The sequence below is a fragment of the Electrophorus electricus genome, chromosome 14 (genome assembly GCF_041902795.1).
Source record: "Electrophorus electricus isolate QZ-2024a chromosome 14, ASM4190279v1, whole genome shotgun sequence".
In the NCBI taxonomy this organism is placed as follows: Eukaryota; Metazoa; Chordata; class Actinopteri; order Gymnotiformes; family Gymnotidae; genus Electrophorus; species Electrophorus electricus.
Window position 1 is genome coordinate 3,018,565 of NC_137510.1, and position 24,955 is coordinate 3,043,519.

Here is a 24,955-nt window from a genome sequence, read left to right on the forward strand (position 1 = left end):
GTCCAGGCGGTATTAAATCACCTTCCCCTCTCCCTCTCATTAGCCAGCTGGAGTCGGGGTGCCGTGTTTGGGGTTGCTATGAAGCGTTGCGGGGGGGGGGGGAGTTTGCGGGCGGGGGAAGCTTTCTTCCTCCCGGTCTCAGGTCCTGACAGCTGGGGCAGGCGGGGACTCTGGGACTCTGCCCCCCCACCCCCCAGTTCCTCCGCCACTGCAGAGCAATAGTGAGCCTCGTAATAGCTGTCAGAGCACAGAGCTGCTCGGGGAACAGAGAGATAGAGAGATAGAGAGAGAGCGAGAGAGAGAGAGAGAGAGGGGGAAAACAGAGATGGAGGGAGAAAGAAAGGAAAACAGGCAGAACCTTGTGACTGTTTTTCTTTCTTTGACAAATAAATCTGCAAAGACATTTCTTAGTTAGACACTGTGCGATTGGTTAAAATGACTAGTACTCAATGATTCAGTTCAAAGGGGCCTCAAGGTACCTTCTTTGCTTTGCCATCCAATTTCAACCATGCAGACACCATGGGAGGTTTCCTCAAGCCTAGTGTTAGAGTAAAACTGTAATGTTTAGTTTAGGTTCAGGACTAATTTTGGCACGGGCCGTAGAAGCTGGGTGTTGTGCTTTTAAGAACTAACTGGGCCCTAGTGTGTATTGGCCCGTTTGTGAATTGGCAGGTTGCTGACAGAGTCATGGAGGGATCATTATCTAGTCTCCTTTGCCATTTTGTGCGTGCGTGCATGTGCATGTGCGTGCGTGCATGCGCATACAGCTCTCCAAGGTCAGGACTGACGGGTGACCTCAGCATCACTAAAGCCATGTAAGATGTAAGATGGTTGTGTCCAGCCCAACGCCTGCACACACTTGCATTTATCCTCTTGTCGGAGCACTTGAAGGTGTGATGTGCAGGAGTGGTACATATTTATTAACAACTGACAAATGAGTTCGTTTATTAAAAGTTCAAACTCCCTTTAGTTCTTGGAGCAAACACACAGTAGTTGTTTGTTGGTATGTTCACAAGCAATTTGCATTCCTCTGGTGTTTCGCAGGAAACACTTGCTAAATCCAGGTGTTTAGCAGTAAATCCAGCAGGTCACTGGACTTCTGTCTCCTTAGCTGCATCCTGTAGGTTGGTGTTTAGGTACAACATTTCAAGAGAAGGTTCTGTTTTGTTAAAGTAATACAATCCCACAAACCTCTCTGACTCCTCTTCCTCTTCCTCCGTGACTCCTTCTCTAAACACATATCAGTCCTGCCAGCATAGGATCTAAATTTGAGAGCATACCGCTAACGTGGAGGGTCTCCGCTTGAAATTAAAAGAGCGAGCCGAGGAAAATGAGCTCGGCCTGGCAGATCCAGAGTTTTATAAACAGCATGACGTCACACGCCGCCGAGGGCCCTGCCGAGCGACGCAGTCAGGCTGCTTGCGTTGGCTCCCAGCAGCAGCCGTCAGTAAGGCAGGGAAACATTATGCGATGTTATTTAGCCACAGCTCATTCCCCAATCACGGAGCGTGACAGAACAAATGGGCCCCAAAACCAAAGCAGACCAGCAGGCCTCCACGCATCACTCACATGGCGAGAGGTTTCAATCAACCCAGGCCCGGGAGTCTGAGAGAAAATGAACAACAGGTTAGAAAAACGTTGATCCACATATACATTTATACTAAGAGTTGAGCCCGAGTGTGACCACAGTTGAAACTATTCTGTGAGAATGAGTTCACTTTAAACACCCCCTAGATACAGTGGAACACTTCAAGAAACTTTAGTCGCTTTTATGCGCATGTCTAAAAATAATCTAAATCAAAAGCTTTTGCCAGCCAAACTGTTCCTTTTCCTTTACAACCATGAAGTACATTCCTGCCCTTGTACCTGTGTTAGTGCTCTACGGGAGATTTTAGGGTTAGGAAACATTATGGAGGACTGCTGAGTTTAAGATGTTGGCTATTCTGTACATGATCTGCAAATAGCTTTAACAAGTCTTTCTCAGACAGTATAAGAGTGCCATAGAAAAACTGAACAGTACTTATACTTGAGGAACAGGCCATTTGCAAAGTGCAGAGACTTTACAAAGACCCACACACAAGCAAACAATCAGAAACCAAAACCCTTTGGAGGAGAAAATGTGAAGAAGGTAGCTAAACACAAAGCACATCACAATGATGGTAACATTTCAAAAATGCTAATTTTTAGCAAAAAGGGAACAACAAGACCAATTGAACCAAACTCGCACAAAAAAGGATTTAATGATTCATCTATTAAACCAAATAAAGTATGCACAGAAGCGCACAGCATTCTGGGGGTTCTTTCCATACTCCTCTCCGCTTTCCCCATTGGCTCATTCCCTTAGTCCAGTGGCGGATGCCTCAGTATTATCCATACATCCTGAAGGCATTCCAAGTCCAGAGGTGCTTCACTGAAACTCTAAGCTTTTTAATTATGCATTTTAAAGTGTGTTACTAAGACAGTGCTGACACCCTGTGGCCCATTAGCTTTGGGGTGGTGTGCAGACCAGGACTGACACGATGGCAGCAGACTCAGCGGCACATGATGGAATTGGGTGACTTTTCCAGGAAGTTTGGGCTGACTGGTACCATCTGAAAAGTTGCAGGGTATCTTACATCAGCTTCCCGCTCCGGAATTCTAACATGATGCCCACCTTCCGAACACGTAAATAGCTCACCCTGAGGTCGAAACCTCATTTCCATTATCCTTGTAATGTGTGCCGGTGTCTTGCTTGCACTTCCATAAATATGTCATGGGAGAGTGTGAGCAGAGGCAGGCAGGTGGCCCCAGGCATGATGGACTGGAGTTATTAGCGGCTGTGGCAAACTTCCACACCTCTGTGCAGTCAGGTGGTGTCATTCATTTTTCACACAACATTACACATAACACAGCCCATGCACATAGGCAGAGAACAGACCCTCAAACCGATACATTACTTCGCAAGGGACAGTGAATGATGGCCAGCCAAAACTAGATGATTTCTAAAATATTGTTATTTTTTCAGACTAATCAATGATTAGTTGATTGACTTGTCAAACTGATGCGCTTTATGTAAACTGACAGAAGTGACAGCATACTAATCACCTGTCAGAGGGAGAACAGTAGCTCAGAGACGGTTACTTACAGTGAGACTGCGGTTCTGTACAGGGCCTCTGGAAATTGGCATCAGGGGAGAAAGGAGGCTGTATATTCAGTGCTAGGGAATTCATTTTTACTCTGTGCTTTTCTGCCGCCGTGTGACCAACATTGGTTCTGCAAGGCTCTGAATGCCCCTGTATTAGCTGAAATTTGTGGTGATCCTTTGCTGAATCTTGGATGGATCTCAGACGAATTGCTAATAGTATATGTCATCCTTTGAAGAAGGTTTAAATATTTGCAGTGTTACAGTTAGCTCAAAAGGTACTACTAGTATTGATACAAGCATAAATAAACTGATTGTTGTTTTGTTGTTTTTAGTGGTGGTGGTGGTGGTGTGTGTGTGTATTTACATCAACACACAAAATCAAACTAAGCTAATCAGTTTTAAGCATTACTGCTGCGATTATTCACTGTGACCAAATCACAGTCTTGATGGCATTCACGATTACACACTCGTGTTCTGTTGCTCAATTAAAACCACTTTGAAATGAAGACTAATTGTGAGCAGTAAGTGGAATCCTTGAACCTCTGAAACTGCTTGCATAGGTGTGCAAGTGGCTCTTCTAGTTAGATGGACCATGCTGATGCAGATTATATGCCAAAACAAATATACTGAGTGTCTCAAAATTAAGGATACGCCCATATAAAATGAAAACGGTTTGGCAGATGGTGATCCAAGACACAAGGAGAAGGGGGGAAACCTGTTTGGTCATGTGACCAACATTGAATGCTGCCATGTTGAATTCAACTTTAGTTTTTCAAATGGAAAGGTAGGTGTGTGAGAAACCCATAGAGAATTTCACCAGAAAAATAGTGGTGTGATTCGTGTCAACGTAACATTTTTCATGCTCGTTGAAATAGTGATTTCTTTTCTGTACAGGCGATAAAAGGAGAAGCAGAACATGTAGATCCTCCTCATTTCATCACTTGAACAAAGCACACGTGTTATCGCAGAAGGTTTCAACCAACACCATCCAAACAGGCTTCACATTACTTACAGTGCAAATGCCAAAATTCTTGCCAAATTCCAAAGAAACAGGCTCTGTCACCAATAAACCAAAAACTGCTCTTCTGGCCTCATTCTGCAAATTCCCTCACCACAGCAGTTGCCATGCATCTCTGGGGTTAGCCATGCCTCAGTTCAGCTAATTCTGTCTACCCACCACTGCAACATGTCACCAAGGGCAACCAAGCCCATCGAATACAAGTCGCAGAACGGGTGACACGGCAACATCAGATAAACCCTCATTTTGCCCATCAACTGCTTTTCAGTGATGGGGAAAAATTGTGAGGTCAACAAACAGAATCTGATCCATGTCACACAGTTGCCTCACGTAAAGTCATGGTATGGAAAACTTCATTAAAAAATTGTTAAGATTTACTATTAAATTATTACGAATTAGATTAACCCAAATGTTGCTTTTAACCTATCTAACCTGTCTACGTTCATCCTCGTCTGCCATCTTCTGGAGAAGGCTTTTTGTAGTATGCTGTCAGTCACAAAACCAGGAGCCATTAGCCAATAGCATGCGCCAAGAGAAATGCCCTCATTTGGTCGCCCCCAATCTGTCAGAACCATCCCCAAGAGCCCGCCCCTAATCTGTCAGAACCATCCCCAAGAGCCCACCCCTAATCTGTCAGAACCCCAAGAGCCCGCCCCTAATCTGTCAGAATCATCCCCAAGAGCCCGCCCCTAATCTGTCAGAACCATCCCCAAGAGCCTGCCCCTAATCTGTCAAAACCCCAAGAGCCCGCCCCTAATCTGTCAGAATCATCCCCAAGAGCCCGCCCCTAATCTGTCAGAACCATCCCCAAGAGCCTGCCCCTAATCTGTCAAAACCCCAAGAGCCCGCCCCTAATCTGTCAGAACCCCAAGAGCCCGCCCCTAATCTGTCAGAATCATCCCCAAGAGCCCGCCCCTAATCTGTCAGAATCATCCCCAAGAGCCCGCCCCTAATCTGTCAGAACCATCCCCAAGAGCCCGCCCCTAATCTGTCAGAACCATCCCCAAGAGCCCGCCCCTAATCTGTCAGAACCATCCCCAAGAGCCCGCCCCTAATCTGTCAGAACCATCCCCAAGAGCCCGCCCCTAATCTGTCAAAACCATCCCCAAGAGCCCGCCCCTAATCTGTCAGAACCATCCCCAAGAGCCCGCCCCTAATCTGTCAAAACCCCAAGAGCCCGCCCCTAATATGTCAGAACCCCAAGAGCCCACCCCTAATATGTCAGAACCCCAAAAGCCCACCCCTAATCTGTCAGAACCCCAAGAGCCCGCCCCTAATCTGTCAGAACCCCAAGAGCCCGCCCCTAATCTGTCAGAACCCCAAGAGCCTGCCCCTAATCTGTCAGAACCATCTTCAATTATACCAGCAGGAAGGATCTGAAGGAAAAACATTCAAAAATGAAAAAAGACAGTTTGACCACAACATTATGTAAAAACTTACACATTTATATTCTACACTGTGTTCTTGTGCACAAAATGTTAAAACCTGCACATTTCTAGTTCATAGAAATCGCTAGCCAACAACAGGGGGTTTTATTTGTTTGCATGTTGTTTTTTAACTGCTTTGCCCTGTTTTTGCTGCCTCTAGGTTCATGTTCCTTCATGTAAATGATACTATAAATGATACTTTACTCTATTCTCCATTCTGACATATTTGTTATATTACTTTTCCGCAAACAGCTTGACAATCAACATTTTAACTTGCATTTTAAAATACACACCGAAATCTACATGTAATGAATATATAGTTTCACATAGGTTTTGATGCTTCTATTATTACTTTAATTTATTTCTTAGATTTCACCTGAGTTATTTAGTATTCCTCTCTGGGTCTCATTGAATGTGCATGCAGCATGTTTTGAAAAGTGGTCCGGTCACAAAAAATAATAATTTTGAAACTTACAATAAAGCCTTTTCATTAATATGAATATCGACACAAGCCACAAACATTAAAACAACAGCTCAGCATCTGAGTAAAGGGGTTGTTTTAAGAGGAAAGTGCTGTATACCCTTAAGATAGTTCTAGTTTATCAGCTAGGCACACATTCATGATTACCAGCTGTGGTGAGTTGACTACCAGCTCCAGGTCTCTGAGTTGTCATGTCTATTTATGTTCCTGGTTATCACTAATTCATATTTTACCATAATGTAAAATGTTTTGGCTAGTCTTTGCTCATTGTTGATGACATTCCCTATCTTGGTTGGAGAGCTAAACTAGGAAAAATCTTCATCCTCATTTTCCCTAGTACAACTTGGTATGCGATGCTGCAGTTGCTTGCTTGGGATGTAATGAAGCCTGATTTTGAGCTTTCTCTTATGGATTGCATCTGGTTGAAGACATGGTTGATGTGTATCTCAGAGTCATACACGTGTTCATCTAGCTCCTGGAAGGAGGTATCATGTTCCTTAAGGAACTTTGAGGAGAACCTCTTGGGGAATCTGGTGTCAAATTCTGAAATTGGGTGTCATCAGTGAACGAAACTCAGCACTTTATCAGATTTTTAGGACAACAGACTAAGAAGGCTTCCTGTGTGTTTTAGACCGATTAGGGGATATACTCCACTGAAGTGTTTTCCACACTAAGTGCTGGATGACAGGTAATACACAGGATTGGATTTGATTGCACCACTTTAGCAACATGTTAATGTTCTGTGCAGCCAGGTTAACTGTAATTTCTTCTAACCACTGTGTAGTGTCAGTTTGTTTCCTGTATGTGGGCCTTGTACCTAGAGTTTGTTCAGCAAGTCAAAGAACTCCAATTGATTTTGCTTTCCAGAGCAAATGACAGTTATGCCACTTTGTTCTGTTCCTTTGCCAGTAGTCAAGAAGATGAAACAAAAAACACATTGTAACAACAGTGCTGTCATGGTCTGTTGTCATCTGGCTGTCAACACAGCCTGTCATTTCTGACACTTCATCCACCTTCAAGGCACACAGACTCTTTCCTCTGAGACCAGGCATCGAATGCTTTAGCCTGGAGAGATGAAAACACCGTTTGGCTAAATCAAGCATCACCACAAATGACGCACCATTTTCTTACAGCATCCCTACATTCTAAGATGAACTAGGGAACATCTAGGTTAACAGTGTGATGCACAGGATGGGTTGCTGTGTGGATTAACAAAGAAAAATTACAAGGTTTAATGTATTACTCCAGCAAGCACCAGATTACTGCTCTTGAACCCAACTGACTCCAGTCATGGCATGGTTGGTGTGGGGTTTAGGGGGTTATTACCCCATGGGACTGTGTTTCTTTCTCCAGCTCCACTGGACAGAACAGCAAAACAGGAGTTGAAACTCAGCCTCTCCACTATTTGTGCTGAGTTTCAGTGCATGTACCTGACTGAGATGGTGACCTACTACCTGTGCATGTAGAAAAGCAGGTAGGCACTTCTTGTCCTGCGCATCCGTTCAGCCGGTTCGGTCATTCCTGACACTTTTGAGTCGTTGAATGAGCTTTCCCCTTCTTCCTCAGCTATGTCGCTGATGTAGTGGCCTGTCAGGAGAGGAGCGGGTCTTTAGACACTGAATAGTTTCTCCTGCATGTGTGTGAATAACAACAGATTACTCGCCACTGCAAATGCTGGACCCAAAATGAAAGACCACCCTGTGGTCCTTGCTAACCTAGATAGGTTAACTAGCCTGCTTACTAGCTACGTTTGGACAGTTTCCATCGGACAGCGAAATGCAGGAAAGGCTTATGGATTAAACATCTCAAATAAGTAGACCAGGTTTTAATTATATTGCAGTATGTTAACTCATAAATGTAATAAAAAATGTTAATATTGCAGCTAATTTTTATGTGCTTGCTAACCAGCCTAGATATTTAGTTGGTGAGCTAGCTGGTTAGCTAACCAACGATTCTGGCATTTTATTATCATATGTGATTTCAAAATAAAAAGAGTTTATACTGGAATATTTCAAGTTAGTCAATGCATTCGAGCATTCACCCAGTTTCTTTGTAATCCACACTCAGATACTTTAAATGCCTGTGCATGTGTACCATCTCTATTACCCCTTAAATAAATACCAAGAAAAACAAAACACAACTTATTTGTGGTTAACACTTTGTTTTCCATCACTCCATTTTGCCATGAAGTCATTCCTTTTTACAAATAGCTTGACTCAAGTTTAAGTGCTTGGACTTTAATTATTTTACTTAAATTTATCAAATAATCAATAGACAGTTTCACATATGTTTTGATGTTTACATTCTTATTAATATTTATACCAATAGTTTTTCTCATGGGTTATTTGGTCATCCATTCTGGGTCTCTTTGTATGGGACAGTTCTCTAAGCTGTGCTCATTTTTTTAATGCAGGACAAAATGAAAAAAACATAGCAAATAATTTTGTTTTTAGCTATATGCAACAGTTCTGTAAGCTGTGCACCGGAACATTTTATTTTATTTTTATTTAATACAGGGCAAAAATCTGTTAGGAACTCTCAATTGCAACAGAGCATTGTGCTGTTCGATTTTTGTATGTTTTAGATTGGAGCACACATTTGAGTACAAAAGCTGCATTATTGGTATGTAGTAAATAGCAGGAATTCAAAATCTACTTATAATATCTAATGTCCATGTTCTGTATCAAGGAATTCTTCATTCCACACATAAAATTCCAGGGAAGTCCTATGCTTTCAGACTTTTTTTTTTTTTTTAACTAGATTTTTTTAAACATCATTATGACATCGCTGCATTTTCGATATAAACACTGCTGTGGCCCTGCATCTGTCCGTCTGTCCGTTTTGCTGTATGACATAACTGAACAAGTGTTCCTTTATGACAAGTTATTTGTTCACCTTATTCATAAACGTATTTGGACCCTTTGCTGTAGTGCTCCAAATTGTTGTCAGGTGCATACTGTTTGCGACAAGTATCCTTGGGAAACTTGATTGGAGTGGCACACATCTGGATATATAAGGGCCCACAGTTTGCACTGCCTGTCAGGACAAAAACCAAGCCATGAAATCCAAGGAGTACATAGATCAGGCCATTGATATACAGTTATGTGCAAAATAATAGCAATGTGTTTAAAACAACTGAGAAAAAGCTCAAGCCTCATAATAGCATTTATTTCCATATACACAGGCACTGGGAGCACTGCACGTTCAATTACAAATGAAAACACGAAAATATAAATTTTTAAACTGAAAATGTAGAAAAAAGAATAATGGGCTGTTCAAAAAAATATCAGTGTCAAGGGCATTTCTTCTTCAGCATAAGACAACATGACCTCTTCCAGTATTTTGATATATTCAAACTGGTCCATGGTATGCGATTAATGGGTCTGACTCCACTCCAAAGTATGAGAAACATCCCTAAACCATTATGCTTGCACCTCCATGTTTTACAGTCTTCAAAGTGTACTGTGGCTTGAATTCAGTGTTTATGGGTCCTCTCACAAACTGTGGCCTTTAGACCCAATAAGAACAATCTTGCTCTCATCTGTCCATAGAATGTTGCACCACTTCTCTTTAGGCCAGTCAATGTGTTCTTTGGAAAACTGTAACCTATTCAACATGTCTTTTTTTCAGCAGTGGTACTTTACAAGGGTTTCTTGCAAATAGTTTGTCTTCATGTAGGCATCTTTTGATTGTTGCAGCACTCAAAGCTAACTGAACATCTTCTTTGAATTTCCTGGAGCTGATCATTGGATGCTTCTTTGCCATTCTTGTTATTCTATGATGGTAGTATTTCTTTTCCTACCACGTGTTTTGGGTTTTATTTGCCATTTTAAAGCATTTGAGATCATTTTAGCTGAGCAGCCAATTATTTTCTGCACTTCTTTATATGTTTTCCCCTCTCCAATCAACTTCTTGATCAAAGTTCTCTCTCCTTCGGTACAATGTCTGGAACGACCCATTTTACTCACTGAGCAAGGGCTAAAACCAGCAGGTTACAACATTTGCTGCTCTCTTTCTTTAAATAAGGGCCATAATTGACACTTGTTTCTTCATAGAATGAATGACCTCACTAATTGAACTCCACACTGCTATTAATTTGAACTCGCCCCTTTCATTAAATGAGTCAATTACACCCAATTAGCAGCGTGCATGTCATGACTGTTGATTGTGTTGGTTGCCCATTACTCGGCTGCACCTAGTCATTCATTTTTTCCCATGTTGTAATATCTTTTCTGCCAAAATCAGTAATTAAATACATTAGTGATGTTAGACTGCTATTATTTTGCACATATCTAAAACAATGTCTAAGGCTTATAGTGATTCCTGGCCTCAATCATTTTGAAATGGAAGAATCTCGACACAATCTCAGGAAAACCAAACCTCGAAAAGCATCCTACATCAGAGACAACCACTGATCCTGCAAATGCTGGATACCAGAACTAAGATTTGCTATTAACACAGCTTGGCATGAAAGCACCATCCTCTCTCCTGCTGAAAAGTCCCTTGAAAACAAACTCTAAGGACCCACCTAACCCAGATCAGCCAGCATATTAGAACCTGAGGCCATTTGAGACTCTAGTAAACAGAGTCAAAGCCAGCAGGCCTGTCTGAAGTACAGACTCAATACATCCTACAGATGTGGCCAACATGGAGGCCCTAAAGGGATAGATTTTAAATACCATTAAACATGCACTAAGAAAAGAAAAAGAAGGTCTAGAGATGGTGTAGTTCACATGGGTCAGAAGTGACGTGACGTTTGTAGCGTAGCCGGTGTTTTTGTCTACTGATGAGAAGGGAACTGTGTGGTAAAAGCTGTTATTTGATCTATGAGGTGGTTTGTTGATGTAAACTCTGTTGCTGATCTCATCCTGTGACATGTACATTTTAATCGGTGTGTATCAAAGAGATGACAAAAAAATCTGATTAGTACTATAATTTTCCATATATAAAAATGATATGATATAAACTTGGTTATGGTTGTTCGTTATCTCACTCTTAGTTTTACCTGCCATTTATGATGATATCTTTAACAGATGATCAATCCTTCGGGGGCAGAAATGTTTCCACCATCCTGATGCAGTCTTTATGGGTGGCCAAAAACTTTATACAGTTTCTGGCATGGAACCTGAGAGGAGATATTTTTTTTTTCATTACTCTCATGGCTGGTTGATGAATGGTGATAGTTATAGTGCTAACTCCAGGGCCATAAAAAGGAAGTGAGCTGCCTACCTGACTTCCTGTGCAGCATCCAGAGCCAATCGGCTGATGGCAGTGAGGAAGCGCTCTGTCATGGCCCTCCTGCCGGTGAGCAGGCAGGAAGCTCCCAGATGAAGCGCAGTTGTTTTCCTCACAGCACCGCTTCGGTGGCTGGAAGGTTAAAGAAAAAAAACTGGAGCGACCTGGTATTGACCGAGCTGTGCTGTACTATACATGTGCTCCTGTCTTCTACTAAAAGCCTCTTCCGGGAGTGTCATTTGTTTTGCTCAGATGCCTGCACGACTGTGTTTTCAACATGCATCTGTTGAGGTGTTGGTGAGGTGATTCTACCTGAGTCCCCCAGCCAGCAGAACTTGCATGGCCTGTCAGGGAGAGCAGCTCTGCACCACGGCGCTGAGTGCCAGGTCCACGGCCTCCCTGATGAACGGGCTGCTCTCGCACGGCTTCTGCAACAGGTTGCGGGCGGCCAACGCCGCCTCGGGGTCCATGGCCTTCCGCAGCCGGACGAACACGTGCGCCAGCGTTGTCATGGCGACACCGTGGAGCGCAGGTTCTTCATCTGAGACAGTGGACACAAAGAAGGGGAAGGGAGAGAGAGAGAGAGTGAGAGAGACAGAGAGACAGAGTGAGAGAGAGAGAGAGAGAGAGAGAGAGAGAGAGAGAGTGAGGGAGAGAGAGACAGAGTGAGAGAGAGAGAGAGAGACAGAGTGAGACAGAGTGAGAGAGAGACAGAGACAGAGTGAGAGAGAGACAGAGAGAGAGTGAGAGAGAGACAGAGAGAGAGAGAGAGAGAGACAGAGTGAGAGAGAGAGAGAGAGAGTGAGAGAGAGAGAGAGAGAGAGAGACAGAGATAGAGACAGAGATAGAGAGAGAGAGAGATAGAGAGAGAGAGAGAGAGTGAGACAGAGAGAGAGAGAGAGAGACAGAGAGAGAGAGTGAGAGTGAGAGAGAGTGAGAGAGAGAGTGAGAGAGTGAGAGTGAGAGAGGTGGAGACAACAGTGAGCCACGTGTTGGTCGTAAAATAGAGTAAGACCAGCTGGGACTACAAAATGTCAAACTGTTTGATTATAGAATCTTTGGTCCCTGAGTGGCCCCTCCCCTCCTCCACCACGGCCAGGCACACGTGATGGGGCTTGGGCAGCAGGACGTGGGCGTGGTTCTGGGCCAGAGACCGCACCAGAGTGAGGCCGTCCGTCTTCTTCTCCCTGATCCAAAACAGCGTTAGAACACAGTGTACATACCTGCTGTTGTGACATTAGTGATGCTAAACAGGTTTCATCGATAAAATCTAAATTTAACAACACAGAAACAATGTCTTCCTTGTCAGAGTGCCCCTGACTTTTTTATCTTTATATGTCCAAAGCATGCAATTATTTTTACGTATCCTTGGTAATTACGGCTCTTTGCTGGCTATTGGACTAAAACACAATGCCTAGCTTGGTCTAATCTTTGTTCAGCCGTATCTTCAGTCTGTAGCTCAGTAAAAGCCTACCAGTCCTCATCCTCCAGGAGCTGAGACGCCTGACTGAGGGCCAGTTCAGGACTAGCCAGAGGCTGCTGCCTAATCAGGTTCAGAGTCTCGGCCACTTCTCCTTCACCCTGACTGCCTCCTGCAGCACTAGGGACATCGCTTTACTCAGCCGGCTTGTTGTGGGATCTTGGTGCCGCCCCCTGACTGAACGAAGCTGTCTTTGGGCCGGCCTTGCTGCTGGCTAGTTTGCTAGTCTCTGAGCCCTGACCGGATCCTACTACATTCTGGATGGCCCGGTTGCCTACAGCCTCACGACAGGCCCCTGAGCCCTTCCCCTGGTTAATTTGGGCTCTCATACTACACAGCTTGCTAGCTACAGACTCCAGACATATTTTATTGTTCTTTACTGCCGCTGTTCCCACAGAGACAATACTTTCCTTCCTGCTCACTGAATCCATGGAGACAAAATTTTCATACTGTTCATTAACTTTCCATTGATTATTAATAATACTTTCCTTAAGGTTATGCTAGCTGCTGTGTATTTATGATGGCCTGAAGCTCTGTCTTTTCTAAATATTCAGTATTTTAGTTCATTACAGAAAAGGTTTATGTGTAAAACTGGGGAGCTGACTATGGCCCCTGTGCTGATCATTGTTACTCTAAGTGCTTTAAGTCTAAGTCTTCCAGCAAAGGAACTCACCTGGCACCTCACAGGCCTCGTCCACAGCCTTGGCTATCTTGTGTACACCCAACGGCCTGGGGAGCCGACTGGACTTGACCACCACCGGTGGGGGCACAGGTGTCCGTAGAAAAGACCGGAGCCTATCGGGCGTACACGTGTCCATGGGCGAGCACCGATCCAGAGGCGGGCACCTGCCCATGAGGCTTGGGCTTGAGGAAGCTTCTGCATCAGAGTGGGAGCTACTCTGCCGTTTCCTCAGGGACTGCTGTTGGATGGGATCGCGTATCTCGTGGTTGCCCCTGGTGGACTGGTGAACTGCAGCATCACAGCCGTGCGTCTTGCCACAGATGCGTCTGAAAATGCGCCAGCCTCTCCAGCTGGTGAGAGGAAGGGATCGTACGGTTTGACACTAGCCTTCCCCGCATGTAATCTTGAAGATTGGGACAAAACACACATGAATATGTTTAGTTCTATTACTTTTAATACATCCCTGGCTAAATATATTTACATATATACATTTGATGAATTGCTTTGTTATTTTCTGTCTTTTCTAAGCTACAAACATGGATAAATTAGGCCTTGTACAGAAATTAATTTATCAGGCTTCAGATATGAAAGTGTGTTTGTCTGAAGATCTATTCATTATTACTGAACTATTTTCAAGTCAAATGAGTGCTCATATGTAGGCTCCTGCTAACCGGCTAATTAGGTTTCTAACGACCCTGGTATTTTTATGTATCACGCTGCGTTCTGCCTGCCTGCAGAGAACTGCATCTTTTCTTTTGCCCATGAACAGCATTTCAAACACTCTTGTGTTTACAGCTGCACCGGAGAGAAGGGATCTGTCTGCACACTGTTAAGAGGGGAACTCGAAGGGGCAGAACCGGTCTGGCGATTGACCAATCAGAACAGAGTGGACGAGCTGGCCAATCAGATCAGACTGCGTCCCCTTTAAGTCCATTTTATACCACATTTATACCACATTGTCATTTTATGTTCATATCACTTATATTGCAAAATTACTTTTGACCTAATCTGGCGTTTTGCAGTGCTTTTTTTTTTTTTTTTGATATAATGAATGGAATATGAAGTGGTCAGGCTCCTCATAAACCGGCTCCGATACTCTCACTATTAGCACTGACATAATGACAGGAGAGAGCGAAGCACTTCTATAACGGACTCTGGATAGACGGGTACTGCTGTGAATGGAAATGCCACATTGTAACAGTTAATTACTTTATATTAAATGATGTCAGTGCTTGGAGTATCCAGCAGATGGCAGTGTGAGTACATAGCTGCGTTATCCGGCGGCAGACCTTAGTGCGCTGCTCCAGTTAATAGGTAGTAAAGGAATTTAGCTTAGATAGTGCAAAATAAAAGTCACTGAATTTGTTGCTGAATACCGACTGAACGTTGAATTACCATCTCAAAACCAAACTGCTCATTTCTATTGGTGGAGACTAAGGAAATGGACACTGTGACCATTCGTCGTTACTTTTATATAGTAGTCAAAGTAGTCCTGTTGTCCCTATATTTAACATTTTATTTACATTTCATTATTTAAACAATTTATGTTCGATATGTTAAATAAATATAAATAAACATGTCCTGCGATTATCCTGTTCTTTTCCTTAGGTTGACTGAGATGTATCTACAGGAAGTCACAGAGGTGTGTCTTCTTGTCTCCTGCCCCCCATTCTTCTCCTTTTCTAGTACATGTAGGCTGATGTGCCATCAAGATGTCTGACAGTGAGGCCACACAGGTGTGTCACAGACCACTAAAACAGGCAGTACAAGTTATTTTTCTTCATATATATGTGTGTGTGAGTGTGTGTGTTTTAAGCACTACAGTAGGTAGTGTTGTGTGTGTGTGTGTGTGTGTGTGTGTGTGTGTGTGTGTGTGTGTGTGTGTGTGTGTGTGTGTGTGTGTGTGTGTAAGAACTATTATAAGAGTATTCTGAAAATCTTCCATTTAAAGGACACACAGAAGAAAGCAGAGGTGTGTGCATGCAGTAGAGTCACTCCATGTCACTCACTATATGATGCAGACACCACGCTGAGCCAAGCCTGCTGAGGGCAGACAGCAGAGATAACAAGAAGCATTCAGAATAATCACAGTTTGATTTAGCCCCACCGAACCATGTAAATCTCCTGAGGGTGGTTTGTGTAGGGTGAGCCTGTCCAATCTGGGTGAGAACAAGACACTGGGAAGAGAGTGTAACTGGGAAGAAGCCATTTTTGTTGGACATATCTAGAGTGAGCTGTCTTAAGGGGAAGTCGGCACATGACACAGTGTTATGGAGGCATCTGTGATGGAGGTCTGGAAAGATGTTGCAGAGCTATCATAGAGGAGATGGTTGCAGCACACGGTTACTGAATATGAGCAGCTGCTCTCGTTCGTCTTGAGAAAAACATTTTGAGGAGCTGGGTGAGGGAGACGCAGCTACACACGCTTACGGTTCTTCTTCGTAGGTGTAAAGCTTTGCGGCAGAAATTTCAGAGGTGGATTTCGAAGAAAGAGCTGTATGAGTAGAGATCTGTATCTAATTGGGATTCCTTCCACCTTCTGTTAAACACACTCAATTCTTTGCAGTTGCTATGCAAAAGGACCAAGGCGTGTGCATGAGGGCCTTCCTTTGAAGAGAGAGGGCAGTGTGAAAGTAAAAGGAAGAGATAATGGTAACTGTCTGCCCCGAGGGAGAAGAAAACGAAACAAGCTGTAAGAATGGTGGAAGTGAGAGGCCTGTTTCTCAGCCCAGTCACCTAGAGACCTTTTTACACCTGTGCTGCTGCTCACAGAGAGCTGGGAGTGTAAACCATGAGGAAGACGGCCCTTCAACTTCAGAATATCCACCTCTGGTAAGAAAGCTTGTTTCTGAGTCACAGCAAAAGTGTGATTGTAAAAGTATGAGAGATATAGATTTTTATTCCCACTTTAGTGATGCAAATACATTTCATATACAAATATGTTTTCAACTTGATTTATTAGTTTGATTTATTAAAAGGGGAAACAGGCACAGTGATTCAAAACGAAGACATGAAATATAAACAAGTCTAATGGCTTTTAGCTGGTCCTCTAACTCCTGTTCCATGTTCTCTGGGTTTCTCAGGAAATAGGTCTATTTCAAAATATTCCATTGTCTGTCTGACTTGCAAATAACAATAACTTATAAAATGGTGGTTTGTCACTTTACAAATACAACTTTACTGATAAAATGATGGAGCAGAAGCCTTCCAAATGCTAGACAAGGTTGAAAGAACATAATATATTTAGAAGAAGAATTTAAAAAGACTTATATGGTCAAATAGTACATAAACTTTATTATATAATCTCTCTCTATTTCATCTAATCTCTCTTGACCCCCCCCCCCCCCCAAAAAAAAAACACCCACACTGTGCACTATTTAAGGATGTAAGTATTTATTCTTCCATTCCTGCAATTACTAATGTAGGTGTTGGAGACATTGTGTCACTGTGTTGTGGAAAACGCATTTAGTCAGGTCTGACTAGCGCTGTGCAAGTACATGGTTTGAAGATACTTTTGCAATTATTGATATATTCTATCATAAACAGAACTCCATCCAGATAATAGTTCTTATGTTTATCTAATGCTTTTATTCAAAGCAACTTATAATTATGACTGAACACAACTTGAGGGATAAGGGTCTTGCTCAGGGGCCCAACAGAGGCATCTTGGCAGCAACGGAGCTTGAACCAGCAACCTTCTGATTGCTAGTCAAGTACCATAGCCACTGAGCTACCACTGCCCTGTTAAAGTTACAACAACAGGCAAAGGTGGGCTCATGGGCTTATCCTGATTGCCTGTACAGACATAAACCCTGAGCTAGATTTGCCATCACAGATCTAAACACTGTAGATGCTGTGAGTCCTGCATGTGTTTCTCTCTGAGCAGACGTACAGAAATGCCTCCTCCCAACACTGGTGCAGGCTCTCCTGCCAATCCCATGATGTTTCTTCCAGCAGCTGCAGCAGGAATACAGCAGGAAAAAAGAGAAATACACTGATGAGAAATTCCCTCCAAGCAAGCGCTCCATCGGCGCAGGCCTGCTGTCCCATGCTGACATGGATAAAGTGGTCTGGATGAGCCTTCGGTATGCTAGCATTTATCAGAATTTCTTAATCTGACAGTAAATGCCTGTGTTTATTAATTTTACGCTTTGACAAATTAGCATCTTCTAATTTATTTTATACTTTTCAAGTTTTCATAAAAGTATTTTTTCTGAGGGGTAGTATGATTGTCTTATCCGTGTGATTATTCATATGAGAGTTTTTATTGTGTATTGTTTATTTATCATTGATTATTTTATTTTGTATTGTTTAAAGGAACAATTCAGCAAAATGGAAAAAAAAGAAATGTAGATTTTTAATTGCAATTGTGGTAGGAAAAGTGCTGAATTAAAGAGTTGTGTTAACAAAATCAAAAAAGAAAGCCATCATCATAAACTGTGTAGAGCACAGACTATTGAAAGCTCTGATCTATGGACAAATCTCCCAATCACCAAAGTCCCCAATCACCAAAGTGTGTTTGAGGAGGGCTGAGATATGTGTGTTTGAGGAGGAGTGTGAGATAGGTGTGTTTGAGGAGGAGTGAAAGATATGTGTTTGAGGAGGAGTGAAAGATATGTGTTTGAGGAGGAGTGAAAGATATGTGTTTGAGGAGGAGTGAAAGATATGTGTTTGAGGAGGAGTGAAAGATATGTGTTTGAGGAGGAGTGAAAGATATGGGTGTTTGAGGAGGAGTGAAAGATATGTGTTTGAGGAGGACTGTAAGATATGGGTGTTTGAGGAGGAGTGAGATGTGTGTTTGAGGAAGGCAGAGATATGTGTGTTTGAGGAGGAGTGTGAGATAGGTGTGTTTGAGGAAGAGTGAAAGATATGTGTTTGAGGAAGAGTGAAAGATATGTGTTTGAGGAGGAGTGAAAGATATGTGTTTGAGGAGGAGTGAAAGATATGTGTTTGAGGAGGAGTGAAAGATATGTGTTTGAGGAGGAGTGAAAGATATGTGTTTGAGGAGGAGTGAAAGATATGGGTGTTTGAGGAGGAGTGAAAGATATGTGTTTGAGGAGGACTGTAAGATATGGGTGTTTGAGGAGGAGTGAGATGTGTGTTTGAGGAAGGCAGAGATATGTGTGTTTGAGGAGGAGTGTGAGATATGTGTGTTTGAGGAGGAGTGTGAGATATGTGTGTTTGAGGAGGAGTGTGATATGTGTGTTTGAGGAGGAGTGTGATATGTGTGTTTGAGGAGGAGTGTGAGATATGTGTGTTTGAGGAGGAGTGTGAGATATGTGTGTTTGAGGAGGACTGTGAGATATGTGTGTTTGAGGAGGACTGTGAGATATGTGTGTTTGAGGAGGACTGTGAGATATAATCGTGGGGACTTTTCTTGCTCAATCAAACCAGCCACATCTCCTTCTACAGACAGTCTGATGTATTTAAATGAGACACCAGGCATGTTCAGCATAATACATTATGGCTAGTATGCACACTGTTACAACTACATTCACAGAAAGCTTAGTAAAAAACGGCATTGATTCATGGACAAACTTGTTTTATATCTGAAATGATTATTTCGCATATTCATTTGTATAATTTATTTGTTCATCCCCTTTTCTCAGGAGCTGGTGAAAGACCCCTGTCTAGTTATAGATGGGGAATCCAGATTTGACTTCTCCCAAGGACAACTTGGTAACTTTAACTGAGTATCATGGATGATTATTTGCTTTTGTGGAGATATACCACTTTAAACCCTACAAACATACATTTTTACATGAACAAACTTAATACAGTTAATACAAACTTCACTTGTATTAACTCTAATGAATGTCAAATTTTTCTATTTCTGTATGAAATCAGATTAGACTTATATTGAGAATAAGTACAAACAAACAGGAGATGTTCACTGCAGCGTGTCAGAGATTACTCTTTTGTTTCCTAGGAAACTGCTGGTTTCTGGCTGCGATATGGGCGATTACATTTCGGAAAGACATCATGGATCGGGTTGTTTCTCGGGATCAGTCATTTGGAAAAGACTATGCAGGAATATTTCACTTCAGGGCAAGTGCAGCAATCCATAGTGTTCTATCTGTATTTTTTTTTAATCCAAGTATACAAATAAATAACGTACCAATTTTAGATTATGGTATATTCATATCTCAAATGACCGTGTAATTTTTTCAGTACCCACATAGAAAATGTCTTATTTATTGTCTATTTTATTCTGCGTTAGTTAGGCCATTTATGTTATTTTACACAGTTCTGGAGATCTGGAGAATGGACTGATGTTGTGATAGATGACAAACTGCCAACGATCAAAGGAAAACTCATTTTTGTGCATTGCAAAACACGAAACGAGTTCTGGCCTGCTTTGCTAGAGAAGACATATGCCAAGTAGGTCACTCTCCTATACATGTATTCATATTTCATATATATATATATATATAGGATTCCCCACTCGACCTCCGGGCGGACTTTTCCTTCAGGCTCAGGTTTTCTGCCTGTCCATCCACAGTTGCCTTCACTTCCCACTTTTTTTCCCTCTCTTCCTTCAGCCCTTTGGTATTTCTCATGCTTTTCATGTTCCTATTTCCTGATGTTGGGATGAAACCCTCCGAGTATTGTAAGGGGGTTTCCTTGTCCTGATGTCAGTGGCTTCTGTCTCCTCCATAGGCCAGCTAAGTATGCCAGCGGGGTACCTGATGACTGGCAGGGCAGGCGTGTTGATAGCTTGGATCTTGATTTTCCCATTCAGCTCACTTCTCAGGTTGTGCCTCACTCGTTGTAGGTATTTGGCTGTAGCTGCTTTCCTTGTGGTCTCTTCATGATTCCCATTTGCCTGTGGGATTCCAAGGTAGTTGCCCTCAACGTCTGTTACGTTACCCTCTGGTAGTGTGATCCCCTCTGTTCTAGCCACCTTGTAACACTTATGCAATCCGAATGACATTCCGATGTCGTTGCTGTATATCCTGTTGAGATGGATTAGTGAGATGATGACTCGTTCACTTCTGGCATACAGCCTCCATATACAGGAGGTGCTGATGGTTGATCCATTCCATAGCCGGTATCCGTAGCCACACTGAGGTGGGTTCAGGTCTACGCAGAACAGCAACAGGTACAGGGCATCTCCTTGATAAAGCTCACACTTAATGGTAACTCATGCTATTGGCTTCACACTGGTCTTCTGTCAAAGGTTTACCGCTACTTGCTTCTCTGTCTGGATCTGGAGGTCCCACGGAATCTAAGCTTTGTTGTTCTCCAGTCTGGCAGCGGTTCCTCCCATCTGGACTTGGGGGTGTCCAGCTCACATGCCTTGAATGTGTTCCTGTATATGATCCCAACCACTTCGTGTCTGGCAGACTGCATTAGATCCTTCTACTAGGCACTGGGTTGTCTCAGCGACTCCTTTGCACAGCTATCACCTAATGCTTAGTGTTTTGCATTTTTTCCAGAATGTGTGGCTCATATGTCAATCTGAAGGGTGGGTATGTGTGTCATGCCCTGCATGACTTCACTGGTGGCAAGTACGAGGAATTTATTCTGAGCAGAGCTCCAGAACACTTTTGGGACATAATGGATCAGGCAGCAAAGAACAACGCTCTGATGGGCTGTGGGATCCCCCTAGTGGTGAGAGCTCACCACACCCTACCCTCTGACTACTCACACACACACACACACACACACACACACACACACACACCAGTAATAATTTTAAAGGTTCACAAGTGAATCAGGCATTAGGCCAAAATCACTGTTCAGGCTGTTAATGCCAAATCTAATGAAGATATCAAAGAAGGAAGATAATGGTAACCAAATCCAGACTCACAATGATACATATGTGACTTTTGTATTACATTTATTACTATTTGTTACATTTATATAGTGCCTTTCTCAAACCCAAGGACACTTTACAGACAGAAATCAAACTTTACAATCAAGTCAGACACACACACACCAATGAGAAGTGGCAACTAATTTGCATACAGCATACTCTCTATTGGAAACCACAGCCCCCTGGGGGACTGCACTGGGTGCAGGGGAAGGGGAGGAGCTTCAGACCAGGACAGAGCACCACCCATCACTGGACATACACACACACAGCACCACCCATCACTGGACATACACACACGGAGCACCACCCATCACTGGACATACACACACACGGAGCACCAACCATCACTGGACATACACACACACAGCACCACCCATCACTGGACATACACACACACGGAGCACCACCCATCACTGGACATACACACACACGGAGCACCACCCATCACTGGACATACACACACACGGAGCACCACCCATCACTGGACATACACACACACGGAGCACCAACCATCACTGGACATACACACACACAGCACCACCCATCACTGGACATACACACACACGGAGCACCACCCATCACTGGACATACACACACGGAGCACCACCCATCACTGGACATACACACACACGGAGCACCAACCATCACTGGACATACACACACACAGCACCACCCATCACTGGACATACACACACACGGAGCACCACCCATCACTGGACATACACACACACGGAGCACCACCCATCACTGGACATACACACACACGGAGCACCACCCATCACTGGACATACACACACACGGAGCACCAACCATCACTGGACATACACACACACAGCACCACCCATCACTGGACATACACACACACGGAGCACCACCCATCACTGGACATACACACACACGGAGCACCACCCATCACTGGACATACACACACGGAGCACCAACCATCACTGGACATACACACACACAGCACCACCCATCACTGGACATACACACACACGGAGCACCACCCATCACTGGACATACACACACACGGAGCACCACCCATCACTGGACATACACACACACAGCACCACCCATCACTGGACACACACACAGCACCACCCATCACTGGACACACACACACGGAGCACCAACCATCATTGGACACACACACACGGAGCACCAACCATCACTGGACACACACACACGGAGCACCAACCATCACTGGACACACACACACGGAGCACCAACCATCACTGGACACACACACACGGAGCACCAACCATCACTGGACACACACACACACGGAGCACCAGCCATCACTGGACACACACACACACGGAGCACCAGCCATCACTGGACACACACACACGGAGCACCAGCCATCACTGGACATACATACACACGGAGCACCAGCCATCACCGGACATACATACACACGGAGCACCAGCCATCACCGGACATACACACACACGGAGCACCAGCCATCACCGGACATACACACACACGGAGCACCAGCCGTCACCGGACATACACACACGGAGCACCGACCGTCACCGGACATACACACACGGAGCACCGACCGTCACCGGACATACACACACGGAGCACCGACCGTCACCGGACATACACACACGGAGCACCGACCGTCACCGGACATACACACACGGAGCACCGACCGTCACCGGACATACACACACGGAGCACCGACCGTCACCGGACATACACACACGGAGCACCGACCGTCACCGGACATACACACACGGAGCACCGACCGTCACTGGACAGTTGGACAATTTAGAGTATCCAATCAACTTAGTAACCATGTTCTTGGACTGTAGGAAAAAGACCACAGGGACAACATGGAAACTCCACCCAGATAGGAACTCCACCACAGATCATAGCACTAAGAGAGAAATGTGCTAACCACCAAGCATCCTCTAAGTGGCACAGATATTTCTGAGGGATCACACTCCCACACTCACACCCACACAGTTCCTATGCTGACAGCCATTTTAGATTGTAGGCAGCCAGCACATAGAAAAATGGCCCCAACTGTCTGTTGACACTGATGTGTTTCCAGGAAAGCCCTGCCAACACAGTGTTACCCTGTGGTATAGTGGAGGGCCATGCCTACTCTGTCAAAGGTGTCACCAAGGTGAGCAGCACAGAGTTGTGTAGTATTTTAATGACGTATTTGAAAACAATATTTAAATTACACATGAAGTATTTTATGGTTTGTACTGGCCTGGGATAAAAAAATATATATATGTATTTAAAATAATAAAAAATACTTTGTAAGCTACACCACCTAAAATATACATTTGTAACATTTAGCCTATAGGCCTAGCAATTCTGGATTTGTTTCCACCTTCTGACAGAAAACATTAACCAGACAAGATGAGGTGGCATAGACCTGTATTAAAAGCATGCTCTGTGTGATGAAGTGTAATGGTTCAGTTATTTTAAATAACTAAGTTTCCATGATTCTCAACACTGCAGAGATTTATATGAACTTGTTTTTTAAGAGGTCTCCTGTTGAATTGTTCTAATAGAGTGTTTGGACCCCTGAAGTTTCACCTTTATCATAATAAGACAGCCTGCTTCCTGGAGCTTGTAGCCCAAGCAACATCTTGATTCAGTTCGTTTTGAATACTATGACTGAAATACTTCACAGCTTGACAGTGATGTGGTGAAATTTGCACATGTACAAATATGTATATGTACAAAATTGTCCGAGAACACCTAGAAGTCCCATGTCTCTCGCCATTATCACCATTAGCAAAAGCATGCAAAACTTTCAGCATACTTTGTAATATAACATTAAAAATAACTTTATATATAACTGTATAAGGCTAAGCAAGTTTATTTGTGCAACATGTTTCATATGCAAAAGTAATTCAAGAACATAAACATTTATATAAAGAATAAAACAGAACACAAGTATAAATGAAATTTTTAAAATGTATTTACAAAATGGTTTTAAAAACTGATGGATTGATTGTTTCAAGAAACAGAGGGATTTAAAAAGTCACACATAGAAATGGGTGCAGTGTAACAGAGAAATTAAGAAATTTTGAAGGTACATTTTTTTATTTATTTTGATTGGTTGAAGATGTTTTTGAGATACAACCCCCCCCCCCCACCCCACCCCACCCCCAAAAAAAAGATATGGAAGATATCTGCATGCAGTTATTTGTCTATTGTTTGTGACATTACCCCATATTATTTATTTAAATGTGAATCAGGTAGCATTCCCTGCACTACTGCCAGGAGCTATGCATGTTCATTCTTTTGTGTCTTTATCAGTGAAGAAGATTTTCTTTGTTTTATTTAAACAGTTGATGGTTGATGGTAAGGAAGCCAAACTGGTGCGACTGTTCAACCCATGGGGGCAGAGAGAGTGGAACAGAGACTGGAGTGATACGTTAGTGTAGCTACTCTCTCAACACACACACACACACCTCGCAGTTACAGTACAGCTAGCACAGTACCTTACTATAACTAAACACTGAGAATTAAGCATGGTTTGTAACTATACAAGTTACAGATATTTACAAATATTTTACTTGCTGTGATTTACTGTTTCATATACATTTTTGGCTGTGTGAATTCAAACACACACCTCACAGTTACAGTAAAATCCAGTATATCTCAAAGAGTAGACAGACCAGCTTGGCATCCAGATTTCTGGATTTGGATTTTGCTGT

The 24,955-nt window shown here is 43.2% G+C and overlaps 2 long non-coding RNA genes across 5 annotated transcripts; one reads left to right on the forward strand and one right to left on the reverse strand.

The window, feature by feature from the left end:
* Positions 1 to 928: 928 nt before the first annotated feature.
* Positions 929 to 13,745, reverse strand: LOC118242165 (uncharacterized). 4 transcript variants are annotated; one of them, XR_014117050.1, is made up of 8 exons: positions 13,439 to 13,745; positions 11,598 to 12,472; positions 11,280 to 11,417; positions 11,056 to 11,175; positions 8,946 to 9,086; positions 7,505 to 7,637; positions 6,868 to 7,115; positions 5,465 to 5,518 (listed from the first exon to the last, which is right to left on the reverse strand). It is a non-coding gene; the product is annotated as an uncharacterized LOC118242165 (long non-coding RNA). The 4 variants fall into 4 exon arrangements; XR_014117051.1 differs by lacking the exons at positions 5,465 to 5,518; positions 6,868 to 7,115 and adding an exon at positions 929 to 1,605 and having other exon boundaries at positions 7,481 to 7,637; positions 13,439 to 13,743; XR_004776611.2 differs by lacking the exons at positions 5,465 to 5,518; positions 6,868 to 7,115 and adding an exon at positions 929 to 1,605 and having other exon boundaries at positions 13,439 to 13,740.
* Positions 13,746 to 20,901: 7,156 nt separating this feature from the next.
* On the forward strand, positions 20,902 to 24,619 carry LOC118242191 (uncharacterized). The gene is made up of 3 exons (XR_004776629.1): positions 20,902 to 21,061; positions 23,329 to 23,403; positions 24,587 to 24,619. It is a non-coding gene; the product is annotated as an uncharacterized LOC118242191 (long non-coding RNA).
* Positions 24,620 to 24,955: the final 336 nt, after the last annotated feature.